Genomic DNA, 18,636 nt, shown 5'->3' with positions numbered 1-18,636 from the left:
CACGTTGTCCCACGTTGTTCCATGGTTTCCCACGTTGTCCCACGTTGTCCCACGTTGTCCCACGGTGTCCAACGATGTCCAACGGTGTCCAACGATGTCCAGCGATGTCCAACGGTGTCCCACGTTGTCCCACGTTGTTCCATGGTTTCCCACGTTGTCCCACGTTGTCCCACGTTGTCCCACGGTGTCCAACGATGTCCAGCGATGTCCAACGGTGTCCCACGTTGTCCCACGTTGTTCCATGGTTTCCCACGTTGTCCCACGTTGTCCCACGTTGTCCCACGGTGTCCAACGATGTCCAACGGTGTCCAACGGTGTCCAACGGTGTCCAACGGTGTCCCACGTTGTCCCACGTTGTCCCACGTTGTCCCACGTTGTCCCACGTTGTCCCACGTTGTCCCACGTTGTCCCACGTTGTCCCACGTTGTCCCACGTTGTCCCACGTTGTCGCACGATGTCCCACGTTGTCCCACGTTGTCCCACGATGTCCCACGTTGTCCCACGTTGTCCCACGTTGTCCCACGTTGTCCCACGTTGTCCCACGTTGTCCCACGTTGTCCCACGTTGTCCCACGTTGTCCCACGGTGTCCAACGATGTCCCACGGTGTCCCACGTTGTCCCACGTTGTCCCACGTTGTCCCACGTTGTCCCACGTTGTCCCACGTTGTCCCACGGTGTCCAACGATGTCCAACGATGTCCAACGGTGTCCCACGTTGTCCCACGTTGTTCCATGGTTTCCCACGTTGTCCCACGTTGTCCCACGTTGTCCCACGGTGTCCAACGATGTCCAACGGTGTCCAACGGTGTCCAACGGTGTCCAACGGTGTCCCACGTTGTCCCACGTTGTCCCACGTTGTCCCACGTTGTCCCACGATGTCCCACGTTGTCCCACGTTGTCCCACGTTGTCCCACGATGTCCCACGTTGTCCCACGTTGTCCCACGTTGTCCCACGTTGTCCCACGATGTCCCACGTTGTCCCACGTTGTCCCACGTTGTCCCACGTTGTCCCACGGTGTCCAACGATGTCCAACGGTGTCCAACGGTGTCCCACGGTGTCCAACGGTGTCCCACGTTGTCCCACGTTGTCCCACGTTGTCCCACGTTGTCCCACGTTGTCCCACGTTGTCCCACGATGTCCCACGTTGTCCCACGTTGACCGACGTTGTCCCACGTTGTCCCACGTTGTCTCACGTTGTCCCACGGTGTCCCACGATGTCCCACGTTGTCCCACGTTGTCCCACGTTGTCCCACGATGTCCCACGTTGTCCCACGTTGTCCCACGGTGTCCAACGATGTCCAACGGTGTCCAGCGATGTCCAACGGTGTCCCACGTTGTCCCACGTTTTCCCACGTTGTCCCACGTTGTCCCACGTTGTCCCACGTTGTCCCACGTTGTCCCACGTTGTCCCACGTTGTCCCACGTTGTCCCACGGTGTCCAACGATGTCCAACGTTGTCGAGCGATGTCCAACGGTGTCCCACGTTGTCCCACGTTTTCCCACGTTGTCCCACGTTGTCCCACGGTGTCCAACGATGTCCAACGATGTCCAACGGTGTCCCACGTTGTCCCACGTTGTTCCATGGTTTCCCACGTTGTCCCACGTTGTCCCACGTTGTCCCACGGTGTCCAACGATGTCCAACGGTGTCCAACGGTGTCCCACGTTGTCCCACGTTGTCCCACGTTGTCCCACGTTGTCCCACGTTGTCCCACGATGTCCCACGTTGTCCCACGTTGTCCCACGTTGTCCCACGTTGTCCCACGTGGTCCCACGTTGTCCCACGTTGTCCCACGGTGTCCAACGGTGTCCCACGTTGTCCCACGTTGTCCCACGTTGTCCCACGTGGTCCCACGTTGTCCCACGTTGTCCCACGGTGTCCAACGATGTCCAACGGTGTCCCACGTTGTCCAACGGTGTCCCACGTTGTCCCACGTTGTCCCACGTTGTCCCACGTTGTCCCACGATGTCCCACGTTGTCCCACGTTGTCCCACGTTGTCCCACGTTGTCCCACGTGGTCCCACGTTGTCCCACGTTGTCCCACGTTGTCCCACGTTGTCCCACGTTGTCCCCCGTTGTCCCACGGTGTCCAACGATGTCCAACGGTGTCCAACGGTGTCCCACGGTGTCCAACGGTGTCCCACGTTGTCCCACGTTGTCCCACGTTGTCCCACGTTGTCCCACGTTGTCCCACGTTGTCCCACGTTGTCCCACGTTGTCCAACGATGTCCAACGGTGTCCCACGTTGTCCCACGTTGTTCCATGGTTTCCCACGTTGTCCCACGTTGTCCCACGTTGTCCCACGGTGTCCAACGATGTCCAACGGTGTCCAACGGTGTCCAACGGTGTCCAACGGTGTCCCACGTTGTCCCACGTTGTCCCACGTTGTCCCACGATGTCCCACGTTGTCCCACGTTGTCCCACGTTGTCCCACGTTGTCCCACGTTGTCCCACGTTGTCCCACGTTGTCCCACGGTGTCCAACGATGTCCAACGGTGTCCAACGATGTCCAACGGTGTCCCACGATGTCCAACGATGTCCAACGATGTCCAACGATGTCCAACGGTGTCCCACGTTGTCCCACGTTGTCCCACGTTGTCCCACGTTGTCCCACGTTGTTCCATGGTTTCCCACGTTGTCCCACGTTGTCCCACGTTGTCCCACGTTGTCCCACGTTGTCCCACGTTGTCCCACGTTGTCCCACGTTGTCCCACGTTGTCCCACGTTGTCCCACGTTGTCCCACGGTGTCCAACGATGTCCAACGGTGTCCAACGGTGTCCCACGGTGTCCAACGGTGTCCCACGTTGTCCCACGTTGTCCCACGTTGTCCCACGTTGTCCCACGTTGTCCCACGTTGTCCCACGTTTTCCCACGTTGTCCCACGTTGTCCCACGTTGTCCCACGTTGTTCCATGGTTTCCCACGTTGTCCCACGTTGTCCCACGTTGTCCAACGATGTCCAACGGTGTCCAACGATGTCCAACGGTGTCCCACGATGTCCAACGATGTCCAACGATGTCCCACGTTGTCCCACGTTGTCCCACGTTGTCCCACGTTGTCCCACGTTGTCCCACGTTGTCCCACGTTGTTCCATGGTTTCCCACGTTGTCCCACGTTGTCCCACGTTGTCCCACGTTGTCCCACGTTGTCCCACGTTGTCCCACGTTGTCCAACGGTGTCCCACGTTGTCCCACGTTGTCCAACGTTGTCCCACGGTGTCCAACGATGTCCAACGGTGTCCCACGTTGTCCAACGGTGTCCCACGTTGTCCCACGTTGTCCCACGTTGTCCCACGTTGTCCCACGTTGTCCCACGATGTCCCACGTTGTCCCACGTTGTCCCACGTTGTCCCACGTTGTCCCACGTTGTTCCATGGTTTCCCACGTTGTCCCACGTTGTCCCACGTTGTCCCACGGTGTCCAACGATGTCCAACGGTGTCCAACGGTGTCCAACGGTGTCCAACGGTGTCCCACGTTGTCCCACGTTGTCCCACGTTGTCCCACGTTGTCCCACGATGTCCCACGTTGTCCCACGTTGTCCCACGTTGTCCCACGATGTCCCACGTTGTCCCACGTTGTCCCACGTTGTCCCACGTTGTCCCACGATGTCCCACGTTGTCCCACGTTGTCCCACGTTGTCCCACGTTGTCCCACGGTGTCCAACGATGTCCAACGGTGTCCAACGGTGTCCCACGGTGTCCAACGGTGTCCCACGTTGTCCCACGTTGTCCCACGTTGTCCCACGTTGTCCCACGTTGTCCCACGATGTCCCACGTTGTCCCACGTTGACCGACGTTGTCCCACGTTGTCCCACGTTGTCTCACGTTGTCCCACGGTGTCCCACGATGTCCCACGTTGTCCCACGTTGTCCCACGTTGTCCCACGATGTCCCACGTTGTCCCACGTTGTCCCACGGTGTCCAACGATGTCCAACGGTGTCCAGCGATGTCCAACGGTGTCCCACGTTGTCCCACGTTTTCCCACGTTGTCCCACGTTGTCCCACGTTGTCCCACGTTGTCCCACGTTGTCCCACGTTGTCCCACGTTGTCCCACGTTGTCCCACGGTGTCCAACGATGTCCAACGGTGTCCAGCGATGTCCAACGGTGTCCCACGTTGTCCCACGTTTTCCCACGTTGTCCCACGTTGTCCCACGGTGTCCAACGATGTCCAACGATGTCCAACGGTGTCCCACGTTGTCCCACGTTGTTCCATGGTTTCCCACGTTGTCCCACGTTGTCCCACGTTGTCCCACGGTGTCCAACGATGTCCAACGGTGTCCAACGGTGTCCCACGTTGTCCCACGTTGTCCCACGTTGTCCCACGTTGTCCCACGTTGTCCCACGATGTCCCACGTTGTCCCACGTTGTCCCACGTTGTCCCACGTTGTCCCACGTGGTCCCACGTTGTCCCACGTTGTCCCACGGTGTCCAACGGTGTCCCACGTTGTCCCACGTTGTCCCACGTTGTCCCACGTGGTCCCACGTTGTCCCACGTTGTCCCACGGTGTCCAACGATGTCCAACGGTGTCCCACGTTGTCCAACGGTGTCCCACGTTGTCCCACGTTGTCCCACGTTGTCCCACGTTGTCCCACGATGTCCCACGTTGTCCCACGTTGTCCCACGTTGTCCCACGTTGTCCCACGTGGTCCCACGTTGTCCCACGTTGTCCCACGTTGTCCCACGTTGTCCCACGTTGTCCCCCGTTGTCCCACGGTGTCCAACGATGTCCAACGGTGTCCAACGGTGTCCCACGGTGTCCAACGGTGTCCCACGTTGTCCCACGTTGTCCCACGTTGTCCCACGTTGTCCCACGTTGTCCCACGTTGTCCCACGTTGTCCCACGTTGTCCAACGATGTCCAACGGTGTCCCACGTTGTCCCACGTTGTTCCATGGTTTCCCACGTTGTCCCACGTTGTCCCACGTTGTCCCACGGTGTCCAACGATGTCCAACGGTGTCCAACGGTGTCCAACGGTGTCCAACGGTGTCCCACGTTGTCCCACGTTGTCCCACGTTGTCCCACGATGTCCCACGTTGTCCCACGTTGTCCCACGTTGTCCCACGTTGTCCCACGTTGTCCCACGTTGTCCCACGTTGTCCCACGGTGTCCAACGATGTCCAACGGTGTCCAACGATGTCCAACGGTGTCCCACGATGTCCAACGATGTCCAACGATGTCCAACGATGTCCAACGGTGTCCCACGTTGTCCCACGTTGTCCCACGTTGTCCCACGTTGTCCCACGTTGTTCCATGGTTTCCCACGTTGTCCCACGTTGTCCCACGTTGTCCCACGTTGTCCCACGTTGTCCCACGTTGTCCCACGTTGTCCCACGTTGTCCCACGTTGTCCCACGTTGTCCCACGTTGTCCCACGGTGTCCAACGATGTCCAACGGTGTCCAACGGTGTCCCACGGTGTCCAACGGTGTCCCACGTTGTCCCACGTTGTCCCACGTTGTCCCACGTTGTCCCACGTTGTCCCACGTTGTCCCACGTTTTCCCACGTTGTCCCACGTTGTCCCACGTTGTCCCACGTTGTTCCATGGTTTCCCACGTTGTCCCACGTTGTCCCACGTTGTCCAACGATGTCCAACGGTGTCCAACGATGTCCAACGGTGTCCCACGATGTCCAACGATGTCCAACGATGTCCCACGTTGTCCCACGTTGTCCCACGTTGTCCCACGTTGTCCCACGTTGTCCCACGTTGTCCCACGTTGTTCCATGGTTTCCCACGTTGTCCCACGTTGTCCCACGTTGTCCCACGTTGTCCCACGTTGTCCCACGTTGTCCCACGTTGTCCAACGGTGTCCCACGTTGTCCCACGTTGTCCAACGTTGTCCCACGGTGTCCAACGATGTCCAACGGTGTCCCACGTTGTCCAACGGTGTCCCACGTTGTCCCACGTTGTCCCACGTTGTCCCACGTTGTCCCACGTTGTCCCACGATGTCCCACGTTGTCCCACGTTGTCCCACGTTGTCCCACGTTGTCCCACGTTGTTCCATGGTTTCCCACGTTGTCCCACGTTGTCCCACGTTGTCCCACGGTGTCCAACGATGTCCAACGGTGTCCAACGGTGTCCCACGGTGTCCAACGGTGTCCCACGTTGTCCCACGTTGTCCCACGTTGTCCCACGTTGTCCCACGTTGTCCAACGGTGTCCCACGGTGTCCAACGGTGTCCCACGTTGTCCCACGTTGTCCCACGTTGTCCTACGTTGTCCCACGTTGTCCCACGTTGTCCCACGTTGTCCCACGGTGTCCAACGGTGTCCAACGATGTCCAACGGTGTCCAACGGTGTCCCACGATGTCCACCGATGTCCAACGGTGTCCAACGGTGTCCAACGGTGTCCAACGGTGTCCAACGATGTCCAACGATGTCCAACGATGTCCAACGGTGTCCAACGATGTCCAACGATGTCCAACGGTGTCCCACGATGTCCAACGATGTCCAACGATGTCCAACGGTGTCCAACGGTGTCCCACGTTGTCCCACGTTGTCCCACGTTGTCCCACGGTGTCCCACGTTGTCCCACGTTGTTCCATGGTTTCCCACGTTGTCCCACGTTGTCCCACGTTGTCCCACGGTGTCCAACGATGTCCAACTGTGTCCAACGGTGTCCCACGGTGTCCAACGGTGTCCCACGTTGTCCCACGTTGTCCCACGTTGTCCAACGTTGTCCCACGTTGTCCAACGGTGTCCCACGGTGTCCAACGGTGTCCCACGTTGTCCCACGTTGTCCCACGGTGTCCAACGGTGTCCAACGATGTCCAACGGTGTCCAACGGTGTCCCACGATGTCCACCGATGTCCAACGGTGTCCAACGGTGTCCAACGGTGTCCAACGATGTCCAACGGTGTCCCACGTTGTCCCACGTTGTCCCACGTTGTCCCACGGTGTCCAACGATGTCCCACGTTGTCCCACGTTGTCCCACGTTGTCCCACGTTGTCCCACGTTGTCCCACGATGTCCCACGTTGTCCCACGTTGTCCCACGTTGTCCCACGTTGTCCCACGTTGTTCCATGGTTTCCCACGTTGTCCCACGTTGTCCCACGTTGTCCCACGGTGTCCAACGATGTCCAACGGTGTCCAACGGTGTCCCACGGTGTCCAACGGTGTCCCACGTTGTCCCACGTTGTCCCACGTTGTCCCACGTTGTCCCACGTTGTCCAACGGTGTCCCACGGTGTCCAACGGTGTCCCACGTTGTCCCACGTTGTCCCACGTTGTCCTACGTTGTCCCACGTTGTCCCACGTTGTCCCACGTTGTCCCACGGTGTCCAACGGTGTCCAACGATGTCCAACGGTGTCCAACGGTGTCCCACGATGTCCACCGATGTCCCACGTTGTCCCACGTTGTCCCACGTTGTCCAACGGTGTCCCACGTTGTCCCACGTTGTCCCACGTTGTCCAACGGTGTCCAACGATGTCCAACGGTGTCCAACGGTGTCCCACGTTGTCCCACGTTGTCCCACGTTGTCCCACGTTGTCCCACGGTGTCCAACGATGTCCAACGATGTCCAACGGTGTCCTACGTTGCCCCACGTTGTCCCACGTTGTCCCACGTTGTCCCACGGTGTCCAACGGTGTCCAACGATGTCCAACGGTGTCCCACGTTGTCCCACGTTGTCCCACGTTGTCCCACGGTGTCCAACGGTGTCCCACGTTGTCCCACGTTGTCCCACGTTGTCCCACGGTGTCCAACGATGTCCAACGGTGTCCAACGGTGTCCCACGGTGTCCAACGGTGTCCCACGTTGTCCCACGTTGTCCCACGTTGTCCCACGTTGTCCCACGTTGTGCCACGTTGTCCCACGTTGTCCCACGTTGTCCAACGATGTCCCACGTTGTCCCACGTTGTCCCACGTTGTCCCACGTTGTCCCACGTTGTCCCACGTTGTCCCACGTTGTCCCACGTTGTCCCACGGTGTCCAACGGTGTCCAACGATGTCCAACGGTGTCCAACGGTGTCCCACGATGTCCACCGATGTCCAACGGTGTCCAACGGTGTCCAACGGTGTCCCACGGTGTCCAACGATGTCCAACGGTGTCCAACGATGTCCAACGGTGTCCCACGTTGTCCCACGTTGTCCCACGTTGTCCCACGGTGTCCAACGATGTCCAACGGTGTCCAACGATGTCCAACGGTGTCCCACGATGTCCAACGATGTCCAACGATGTCCAACGGTGTCCAACGGTGTCCCACGTTGTCCCACGTTGTCCAACGTTGTCCCACGGAGTCCAACGATGTCCAACGGTGTCCCACGTTGTCCAACGGTGTCCCACGTTGTCCCACGTTGTCCCACGTTGTCCCACGTTGTCCCACGTTGTCCCACGTTGTCCCACGTTGTCCCACGTTGTCCCACGTTGTCCCACGTTGTCCCACGTTGTCCCACGTTGTCCCACGTTGTCCCACGTTGTCCCACGATGTCCAACGGTGTCCAACGGTGTCCCACGTTGTCCCACGTTGTCCCACGTTGTCCCACGTTGTCCCACGTTGTCCCACGTTGTTCCATGGTTTCCCACGTTGTCCCACGTTGTCCCACGTTGTCCCACGGTGTCCAACGATGTCCAACGGTGTCCAACGGTGTCCCACGGTGTCCAACGGTGTCCCACGTTGTCCCACGTTGTCCCACGTTGTCCCACGTTGTCCCACGTTGTCCCACGTTGTCCAACGGTGTCCCACGGTGTCCAACGGTGTCCCACGTTGTCCCACGTTGTCCCACGTTGTCCCACGTTGTCCCACGGTGTCCAACGGTGTCCAACGGTGTCCAACGATGTCCAACGGTGTCCAACGGTGTCCCACGATGTCCACCGATGTCCAACGGTGTCCAACGGTGTCCAACGGTGTCCAACGGTGTCCAACGATGTCCCACGTTGTCCCACGGTGTCCAACGATGTCCAACGGTGTCCAACGGTGTCCCACGGTGTCCCACGTTGTCCCACGTTGTCCCACGTTGTCCCACGTTGTCCAACGGTGTCCCACGTTGTCCCACGTTGTCCCACGTTGTCCCACGTTGTCCCACGTTGTCCTACGTTGTCCCACGTTGTCCCACGTTGTCCCACGTTGTCCCACGTTGTCCCACGTTGTCCCACGGTGTCCAACGGTGTCCCACGGTGTCCCACGTTGTCCCACGGTGTCCAACGGTGTCCCACGGTGTCCAACGGTGTCCCACGTTGTCCCACGTTGTCCCACGTTGTCCCACGTTGTCCCACGTTGTCCCACGTTGTCCCACGTTGTCCCACGGTGTCCAACGATGTCCAACGGTGTCCCACGTTGTCCAACGGTGTCCCACGTTGTCCCACGTTGTCCCACGTTGTCCCACGTTGTCCCACGTTGTCCTACGTTGTCCCACGTTGTCCCACGTTGTCCCACGTTGTCCCACGTTGTCCCACGTTGTCCCACGGTGTCCAACGGTGTCCCACGGTGTCCCACGTTGTCCCACGGTGTCCAACGATGTCCAACGGTGTCCAACGGTGTCCCACGGTGTCCAACGGTGTCCCACGTTGTCCCACGTTGTCCCACGTTGTCCCACGGTGTCCAACGATGTACAACGGTGTCCAACGGTGTCCCACGGTGTCCAACGGTGTCCCACGTTGTCCCACGTTGTCCCACGTTGTCCCACGTTGTCCCACGTTGTCCCACGTTGTCCCACGTTGTCCCACGTTGTCCAACGATGTCCCACGTTGTCCCACGTTGTCCCACGTTGTCCCACGTTGTCCCACGTTGTCCCACGTTGTCCCACGGTGTCCAACGGTGTCCAACGATGTCCAACGGTGTCCAACGGTGTCCCACGATGTCCACCGATGTCCAACGGTGTCCAACGGTGTCCAACGGTGTCCCACGGTGTCCAACGATGTCCAACGGTGTCCAACGATGTCCAACGGTGTCCCACGTTGTCCCACGTTGTCCCACGTTGTCCCACGGTGTCCAACGATGTCCAACGGTGTCCAACGATGTCCCACGTTGTCCCACGTTGTCCCACGTTGTCCCACGGTGTCCAACGGTGTCCAACGGTGTCCAACGGTGTCCAACGATGTCCAACGATGTCCCACGTTGTCCAACGATGTCCAACGGTGTCCCACGTTGTCCCACGTTGTCCTACGTTGTCCCACGTTGTCCCACGTTGTCCCACGTTGTCCCACGTTGTCCCACGTTGTCCCACGTTGTCCCACGTTGTCCCACGTTGTCCCACGTTGTCCCACGTTGTCCCACGATGTCCAACGGTGTCCAACGGTGTCCAACGATGTCCAACGGTGTCCAACGATGTCCAACGGTGTCCAACGGTGTCCCACGGTGTCCAACGGTGTCCAACGGTGTCCCACGGTGTCCAACGGTGTCCCACGTTGTCCCACGTTGTCCCACGTTGTCCCACGTTGTCCCACGATGTCCCACGTTGTCCAACGATGTCCAACGGTGTCCCACGTTGTCCCACGTTGTCCTACGTTGTCCCACGTTGTCCCACGTTGTCCCACGTTGTCCCAAGTTGTCCCACGTTGTCCCACGTTGTCCCACGGTGTCCAACGGTGTCCAACGGTGTCCAACGGTGTCCAACGATGTCCAACGATGTCCCACGTTGTCCAACGATGTCCAACGGTGTCCCACGTTGTCCCACGTTGTCCTACGTTGTCCCACGTTGTCCCACGTTGTCCCACGTTGTCCCACGTTGTCCCACGTTGTCCCACGTTGTCCCACGGTGTCCAACGGTGTCCAACGGTGTCCAACGATGTCCAACGATGTCCAACGATGTCCAACGGTGTCCCACGTTGTCCCACGTTGTCCCACGTTGTCCCACGGTGTCCAACGGTGTCCCACGTTGTCCCACGTTGTCCCACGTTGTCCCACGGTGTCCAACGATGTCCAACGGTGTCCAACGGTGTCCCACGGTGTCCAACGGTGTCCCACGTTGTCCCACGTTGTCCCACGTTGTCCCACGTTGTCCCACGTTGTCCCACGTTGTCCCACGTTGTCCAACGATGTCCCACGTTGTCCCACGTTGTCCCACGTTGTCCCACGTTGTCCCACGTTGTCCCACGGTGTCCAACGGTGTCCAACGATGTCCAACGGTGTCCAACGGTGTCCCACGATGTCCACCGATGTCCAACGGTGTCCAACGGTGTCCAACGGTGTCCCACGGTGTCCAACGATGTCCAACGGTGTCCAACGATGTCCAACGGTGTCCCACGTTGTCCCACGTTGTCCCACGTTGTCCCACGGTGTCCAACGATGTCCAACGGTGTCCAACGATGTCCAACGGTGTCCCACGATGTCCAACGATGTCCAACGATGTCCAACGGTGTCCAACGGTGTCCCACGTTGTCCCACGTTGTCCAACGTTGTCCCACGGAGTCCAACGATGTCCCACGTTGTCCCACGATGTCCAACGGTGTCCAACGGTGTCCCACGTTGTCCCACGTTGTCCCACGTTGTCCCACGTTGTCCCACGTTGTCCCACGTTGTTCCATGGTTTCCCACGTTGTCCCACGTTGTCCCACGTTGTCCCACGGTGTCCAACGATGTCCAACGGTGTCCAACGGTGTCCCACGGTGTCCAACGGTGTCCCACGTTGTCCCACGTTGTCCCACGTTGTCCCACGTTGTCCCACGTTGTCCCACGGTGTCCCACGGTGTCCCACGGTGTCCAACGGTGTCCCACGTTGTCCCACGTTGTCCCACGTTGTCCCACGTTGTCCCACGGTGTCCAACGGTGTCCAACGGTGTCCAACGATGTCCAACGGTGTCCAACGGTGTCCCACGATGTCCACCGATGTCCAACGGTGTCCAACGGTGTCCAACGGTGTCCAACGGTGTCCAACGATGTCCCACGTTGTCCCACGGTGTCCAACGATGTCCAACGGTGTCCAACGGTGTCCCACGGTGTCCCACGTTGTCCCACGTTGTCCCACGTTGTCCCACGTTGTCCAACGGTGTCCCACGTTGTCCCACGTTGTCCCACGTTGTCCCACGTTGTCCCACGTTGTCCTACGTTGTCCCACGTTGTCCCACGTTGTCCCACGTTGTCCCACGTTGTCCCACGTTGTCCCACGGTGTCCAACGGTGTCCCACGGTGTCCCACGTTGTCCCACGGTGTCCAACGGTGTCCCACGTTGTCCAACGGTGTCCCACGTTGTCCCACGTTGTCCCACGTTGTCCCTCGTTGTCCCACGTTGTCCCACGTTGTCCCACGGTGTCCAACGATGTCCAACGGTGTCCCACGTTGTCCAACGGTGTCCCACGTTGTCCCACGTTGTCCCACGTTGTCCCACGTTGTCCCACGTTGTCCTACGTTGTCCCACGTTGTCCCACGTTGTCCCACGTTGTCCCACGTTGTCCCACGTTGTCCCACGGTGTCCAACGGTGTCCCACGGTGTCCCACGTTGTCCCACGGTCTCCAACGATGTCCAACGGTGTCCAACGGTGTCCCACGGTGTCCAACGGTGTCCCACGTTGTCCCACGTTGTCCCACGTTGTCCCACGGTGTCCAACGATGTACAACGGTGTCCAACGGTATCCCACGGTGTCCAACGGTGTCCCACGTTGTCCCACGTTGTCCCACGTTGTCCCACGTTGTCCCACGTTGTCCCACGTTGTCCCACGTTGTCCCACGTTGTCCAACGATGTCCCACGTTGTCCCACGTTGTCCCACGTTGTCCCACGTTGTCCCACGTTGTCCCACGTTGTCCCACGTTGTTCCATGGTTTCCCACGTTGTCCCACGTTGTCCCACGTTGTCCCACGGTGTCCAACGATGTCCAACGGTGTCCAACGGTGTCCCAGGGTGTCCAACGGTGTCCCACGTTGTCCCACGTTGTCCCACGTTGTCCCACGTTGTCCCACGTTGTCCAACGGTGTCCCACGGTGTCCAACGGTGTCCCACGTTGTCCCACGTTGTCCCACGTTGTCCCACGTTGTCCCACGTTGTCCCACGTTGTCCCACGTTGTCCCACGTTGTCCCACGTTGTCCAACGGTGTCCCACGGTGTCCAACGGTGTCCCACGTTGTCCCACGTTGTCCCACGTTGTCCCACGGTGTCCAACGATGTCCAACGGTGTCCCACGTTGTCCCACGTTGTCCCACGTTGTCCCACGTTGTCCCACGTTGTCCAACGGTGTCCCACGGTGTCCAACGGTGTCCCACGTTGTCCCACGTTGTCCCACGTTGTCCCACGTTGTCCCACGTTGTCCCACAGTGTCCAACGGTGTCCAACGGTGTCCAACGGTGTCCAACGATGTCCAACGATGTCCAACGATGTCCCACGTTGTCCAACGGTGTCCCACGTTGTCCCACGTTGTCCCACGTTGTCCCACGTTGTCCCACGTTGTCCCGCGATGTCCCACGTTGTCCCACGTTGTCCCACGTTGTCCCACGTTGTCCCACGTTGTCCCACGTTGTCCCACGTTGTCCCACGGTGTCCAACGATGTCCAACGGTGTCCAACGGTGTCCCACGGTGTCCAACGGTGTCCCACGGTGTCCAACGGTGTCCCACGTTGTCCCACGTTGTCCCACGTTGTCCCACGTTGTCCCACGTTGTCCCACGTTGTCCCACGTTGTCCCACGTTGTCCCACGTTGTCCAACGGTGTCCCACGGTGTCCAACGGTGTCCCACGTTGTCCCACGTTGTCCCACGTTGTCCCACGTTGTCCCACGTTGTCCCACGTTGTCCCACGTTGTCCCACGGTGTCCAACGGTGTCCAACGATGTCCAACGGTGTCCAACGGTGTCCCACGATGTCCACCGATGTCCAACGGTGTCCAACGGTGTCCAACGGTGTCCAACGGTGTCCAACGATGTCCAACGATGTCCAACGATGTCCAACGGTGTGCAGCGATGTCCAACGATGTCCAACGGTGTCCCACGATGTCCAACGATGTCCAACGATGTCCAACGGTGTCCAACGGTGTCCCACGTTGTCCCACGTTGTCCCACGTTGTCCCACGGTGTCCAACGATGTCCAACGGTGTCCCACGTTGTCCAACGGTGTCCCACGTTGTCCCACGTTGTCCCACGTTGTCCCACGTTGTCCCACGTTGTCCAACGTTGTCCCACGGAGTCCAACGATGTCCAACGGTGTCCCACGTTGTCCAACGGTGTCCCACGTTGTCCCACGTTGTCCCACGTTGTCCCACGTTGTCCCACGATGTCCCACGTTGTCCCACGTTGTCCCACGTTGTCCCACGTTGTCCCACGTTGTCCCACGTTGTCCCACGGTGTCCAACGGTGTCCCACGGTGTCCCACGTTGTCCCACGGTGTCCAACGGTGTCCCACGTTGTCCCACGTTGTCCCACGTTGTCCCTCGTTGTCCCACGTTGTCCCACGTTGTCCCACGGTGTCCAACGGTGTCCCACGGTGTCCCACGTTGTCCCACGGTGTCCAACGGTGTCCCACGTTGTCCAACGGTGTCCCACGTTGTCCCACGTTGTCCCACGTTGTCCCACGTTGTCCCTCGTTGTCCCACGTTGTCCCACGTTGTCCCACGGTGTCCAACGATGTCCAACGGTGTCCCACGTTGTCCCACGTTGTCCCTCGTTGTCCCACGTTGTCCCACGTTGTCCCACGGTGTCCAACGGTGTCCCACGGTGTCCCACGTTGTCCCACGGTGTCCAACGGTGTCCCACGTTGTCCAACGGTGTCCCACGTTGTCCCACGTTGTCCCACGTTGTCCCACGTTGTCCCTCGTTGTCCCACGTTGTCCCACGTTGTCCCACGGTGTCCAACGATGTCCAACGGTGTCCCACGTTGTCCAACGGTGTCCCACGTTGTCCCACGTTGTCCCACGTTGTCCCACGTTGTCCCACGTTGTCCTACGTTGTCCCACGTTGTCCCACGTTGTCCCACGTTGTCCCACGTTGTCCCACGTTGTCCCACGGTGTCCAACGGTGTCCCACGGTGTCCCACGTTGTCCCACGGTGTCCAACGATGTCCAACGGTGTCCAACGGTGTCCCACGGTGTCCAACGGTGTCCCACGTTGTCCCACGTTGTCCCACGTTGTCCCACGGTGTCCAACGATGTACAACGGTGTCCAACGGTGTCCCACGGTGTCCAACGGTGTCCCACGTTGTCCCACGTTGTCCCACGTTGTCCCACGTTGTCCCACGTTGTCCCACGTTGTCCCACGTTGTCCCACGTTGTCCAACGATGTCCCACGTTGTCCCACGTTGTCCCACGTTGTCCCACGTTGTCCCACGTTGTCCCACGTTGTCCCACGGTGTCCAACGGTGTCCAACGATGTCCAACGGTGTCCAACGGTGTCCCACGATGTCCACCGATGTCCAACGGTGTCCAACGGTGTCCAACGGTGTCCCACGGTGTCCAAAGATGTCCAACGGTGTCCAACGATGTCCAACGGTGTCCCACGTTGTCCCACGTTGTCCCACGTTGTCCCACGGTGTCCAACGATGTCCAACGGTGTCCAACGATGTCCCACGTTGTCCCACGTTGTCCCACGTTGTCCCACGGTGTCCAACGGTGTCCAACGGTGTCCAACGGTGTCCAACGATGTCCAACGATGTCCCACGTTGTCCAACGATGTCCAACGGTGTCCCACGTTGTCCCACGTTGTCCTACGTTGTCCCACGTTGTCCCACGTTGTCCCACGTTGTCCCACGTTGTCCCACGTTGTCCCACGTTGTCCCACGTTGTCCCACGTTGTCCCACGTTGTCCCACGTTGTCCCACGATGACCAACGGTGTCCAACGGTGTCCAACGATGTCCAACGGTGTCCAACGATGTCCAACGGTGTCCAACGGTGTCCCACGGTGTCCAACGGTGTCCAACGGTGTCCCACGGTGTCCAACGGTGTCCCACGTTGTCCCACGTTGTCCCACGTTGTCCCACGTTGTCCCACGTTGTCCCACGATGTCCCACGTTGTCCAACGATGTCCAACGGTGTCCCACGTTGTCCCACGTTGTCCTACGTTGTCCCACGTTGTCCCACGTTGTCCCACGTTGTCCCAAGTTGTCCCACGTTGTCCCACGTTGTCCCACGGTGTCCAACGGTGTCCAACGGTGTCCAACGGTGTCCAACGATGTCCAACGATGTCCCACGTTGTCCAACGATGTCCAACGGTGTCCCACGTTGTCCCACGTTGTCCTACGTTGTCCCACGTTGTCCCACGTTGTCCCACGTTGTCCCACGTTGTCCCACGTTGTCCCACGTTGTCCCACGGTGTCCAACGGTGTCCAACGGTGTCCAACGATGTCCAACGATGTCCAACGATGTCCAACGGTGTCCCACGTTGTCCCACGTTGTCCCACGTTGTCCCACGGTGTCCAACGGTGTCCCACGTTGTCCCACGTTGTCCCACGTTGTCCCACGGTGTCCAACGATGTCCAACGGTGTCCAACGGTGTCCCACGGTGTCCAACGGTGTCCCACGTTGTCCCACGTTGTCCCACGTTGTCCCACGTTGTCCCACGTTGTCCCACGTTGTCCCACGTTGTCCAACGATGTCCCACGTTGTCCCACGTTGTCCCACGTTGTCCCACGTTGTCCCACGTTGTCCCACGGTGTCCAACGGTGTCCAACGATGTCCAACGGTGTCCAACGGTGTCCCACGATGTCCACCGATGTCCAACGGTGTCCAACGGTGTCCAACGGTGTCCCACGGTGTCCAACGATGTCCAACGGTGTCCAACGATGTCCAACGGTGTCCCACGTTGTCCCACGTTGTCCCACGTTGTCCCACGGTGTCCAACGATGTCCAACGGTGTCCAACGATGTCCAACGGTGTCCCACGATGTCCAACGATGTCCAACGATGTCCAACGGTGTCCAACGGTGTCCCACGTTGTCCCACGTTGTCCAACGTTGTCCCACGGAGTCCAACGATGTCCAACGGTGTCCCACGTTGTCCAACGGTGTCCCACGTTGTCCCACGTTGTCCCACGTTGTCCCACGTTGTCCCACGATGTCCCACGTTGTCCCACGTTGTCCCACGTTGTCCCACGTTGTCCCACGTTGTCCCACGTTGTCCCACGTTGTCCCACGTTGTCCCACGTTGTCCCACGATGTCCAACGGTGTCCAACGGTGTCCCACGTTGTCCCACGTTGTCCCACGTTGTCCCACGTTGTCCCACGTTGTCCCACGTTGTTCCATGGTTTCCCACGTTGTCCCACGTTGTCCCACGTTGTCCCACGGTGTCCAACGATGTCCAACGGTGTCCAACGGTGTCCCACGGTGTCCAACGGTGTCCCACGTTGTCCCACGTTGTCCCACGTTGTCCCACGTTGTCCCACGTTGTCCCACGCTGTCCAACGGTGTCCCACGGTGTCCAACGGTGTCCCACGTTGTCCCACGTTGTCCCACGTTGTCCCACGTTGTCCCACGGTGTCCAACGGTGTCCAACGGTGTCCAACGATGTCCAACGGTGTCCAACGGTGTCCCACGATGTCCACCGATGTCCAACGGTGTCCAACGGTGTCCAACGGTGTCCAACGGTGTCCAACGATGTCCCACGTTGTCCCACGGTGTCCAACGATGTCCAACGGTGTCCAACGGTGTCCCACGGTGTCCCACGTTGTCCCACGTTGTCCCACGTTGTCCCACGTTGTCCAACGGTGTCCCACGTTGTCCCACGTTGTCCCACGTTGTCCCACGTTGTCCCACGTTGTCCTACGTTGTCCCACGTTGTCCCACGTTGTCCCACGTTGTCCCACGTTGTCCCACGTTGTCCCACGGTGTCCAACGGTGTCCCACGGTGTCCCACGTTGTCCCACGGTGTCCCACGGTGTCCCACGTTGTCCAACGGTGTCCCACGTTGTCCCACGTTGTCCCACGTTGTCCCACGTTGTCCCTCGTTGTCCCACGTTGTCCCACGTTGTCCCACGGTGTCCAACGATGTCCAACGGTGTCCCACGTTGTCCAACGGTGTCCCACGTTGTCCCACGTTGTCCCACGTTGTCCCACGTTGTCCCACGTTGTCCTACGTTGTCCCACGTTGTCCCACGTTGTCCCACGTTGTCCCACGTTGTCCCACGTTGTCCCACGGTGTCCAACGGTGTCCCACGGTGTCCCACGTTGTCCCACGGTCTCCAACGATGTCCAACGGTGTCCAACGGTGTCCCACGGTGTCCAACGGTGTCCCACGTTGTCCCACGTTGTCCCACGTTGTCCCACGGTGTCCAACGATGTACAACGGTGTCCAACGGTATCCCACGGTGTCCAACGGTGTCCCACGTTGTCCCACGTTGTCCCACGTTGTCCCACGTTGTCCCACGTTGTCCCACGTTGTCCCACGTTGTCCCACGTTGTCCAACGATGTCCCACGTTGTCCCACGTTGTCCCACGTTGTCCCACGTTGTCCCACGTTGTCCCACGTTGTCCCACGTTGTTCCATGGTTTCCCACGTTGTCCCACGTTGTCCCACGTTGTCCCACGGTGTCCAACGATGTCCAACGGTGTCCAACGGTGTCCCAGGGTGTCCAACGGTGTCCCACGTTGTCCCACGTTGTCCCACGTTGTCCCACGTTGTCCCACGTTGTCCAACGGTGTCCCACGGTGTCCAACGGTGTCCCACGTTGTCCCACGTTGTCCCACGTTGTCCCACGTTGTCCCACGTTGTCCCACGTTGTCCCACGTTGTCCCACGTTGTCCCACGTTGTCCAACGGTGTCCCACGGTGTCCAACGGTGTCCCACGTT

Source organism: Bombus terrestris, chromosome 13 (assembly GCF_910591885.1).
Source record: "Bombus terrestris chromosome 13, iyBomTerr1.2, whole genome shotgun sequence".
NCBI lineage: Eukaryota > Metazoa > Arthropoda > Insecta > Hymenoptera > Apidae > Bombus > Bombus terrestris.
Note: the sequence above shows the minus strand (reverse complement) of the source record.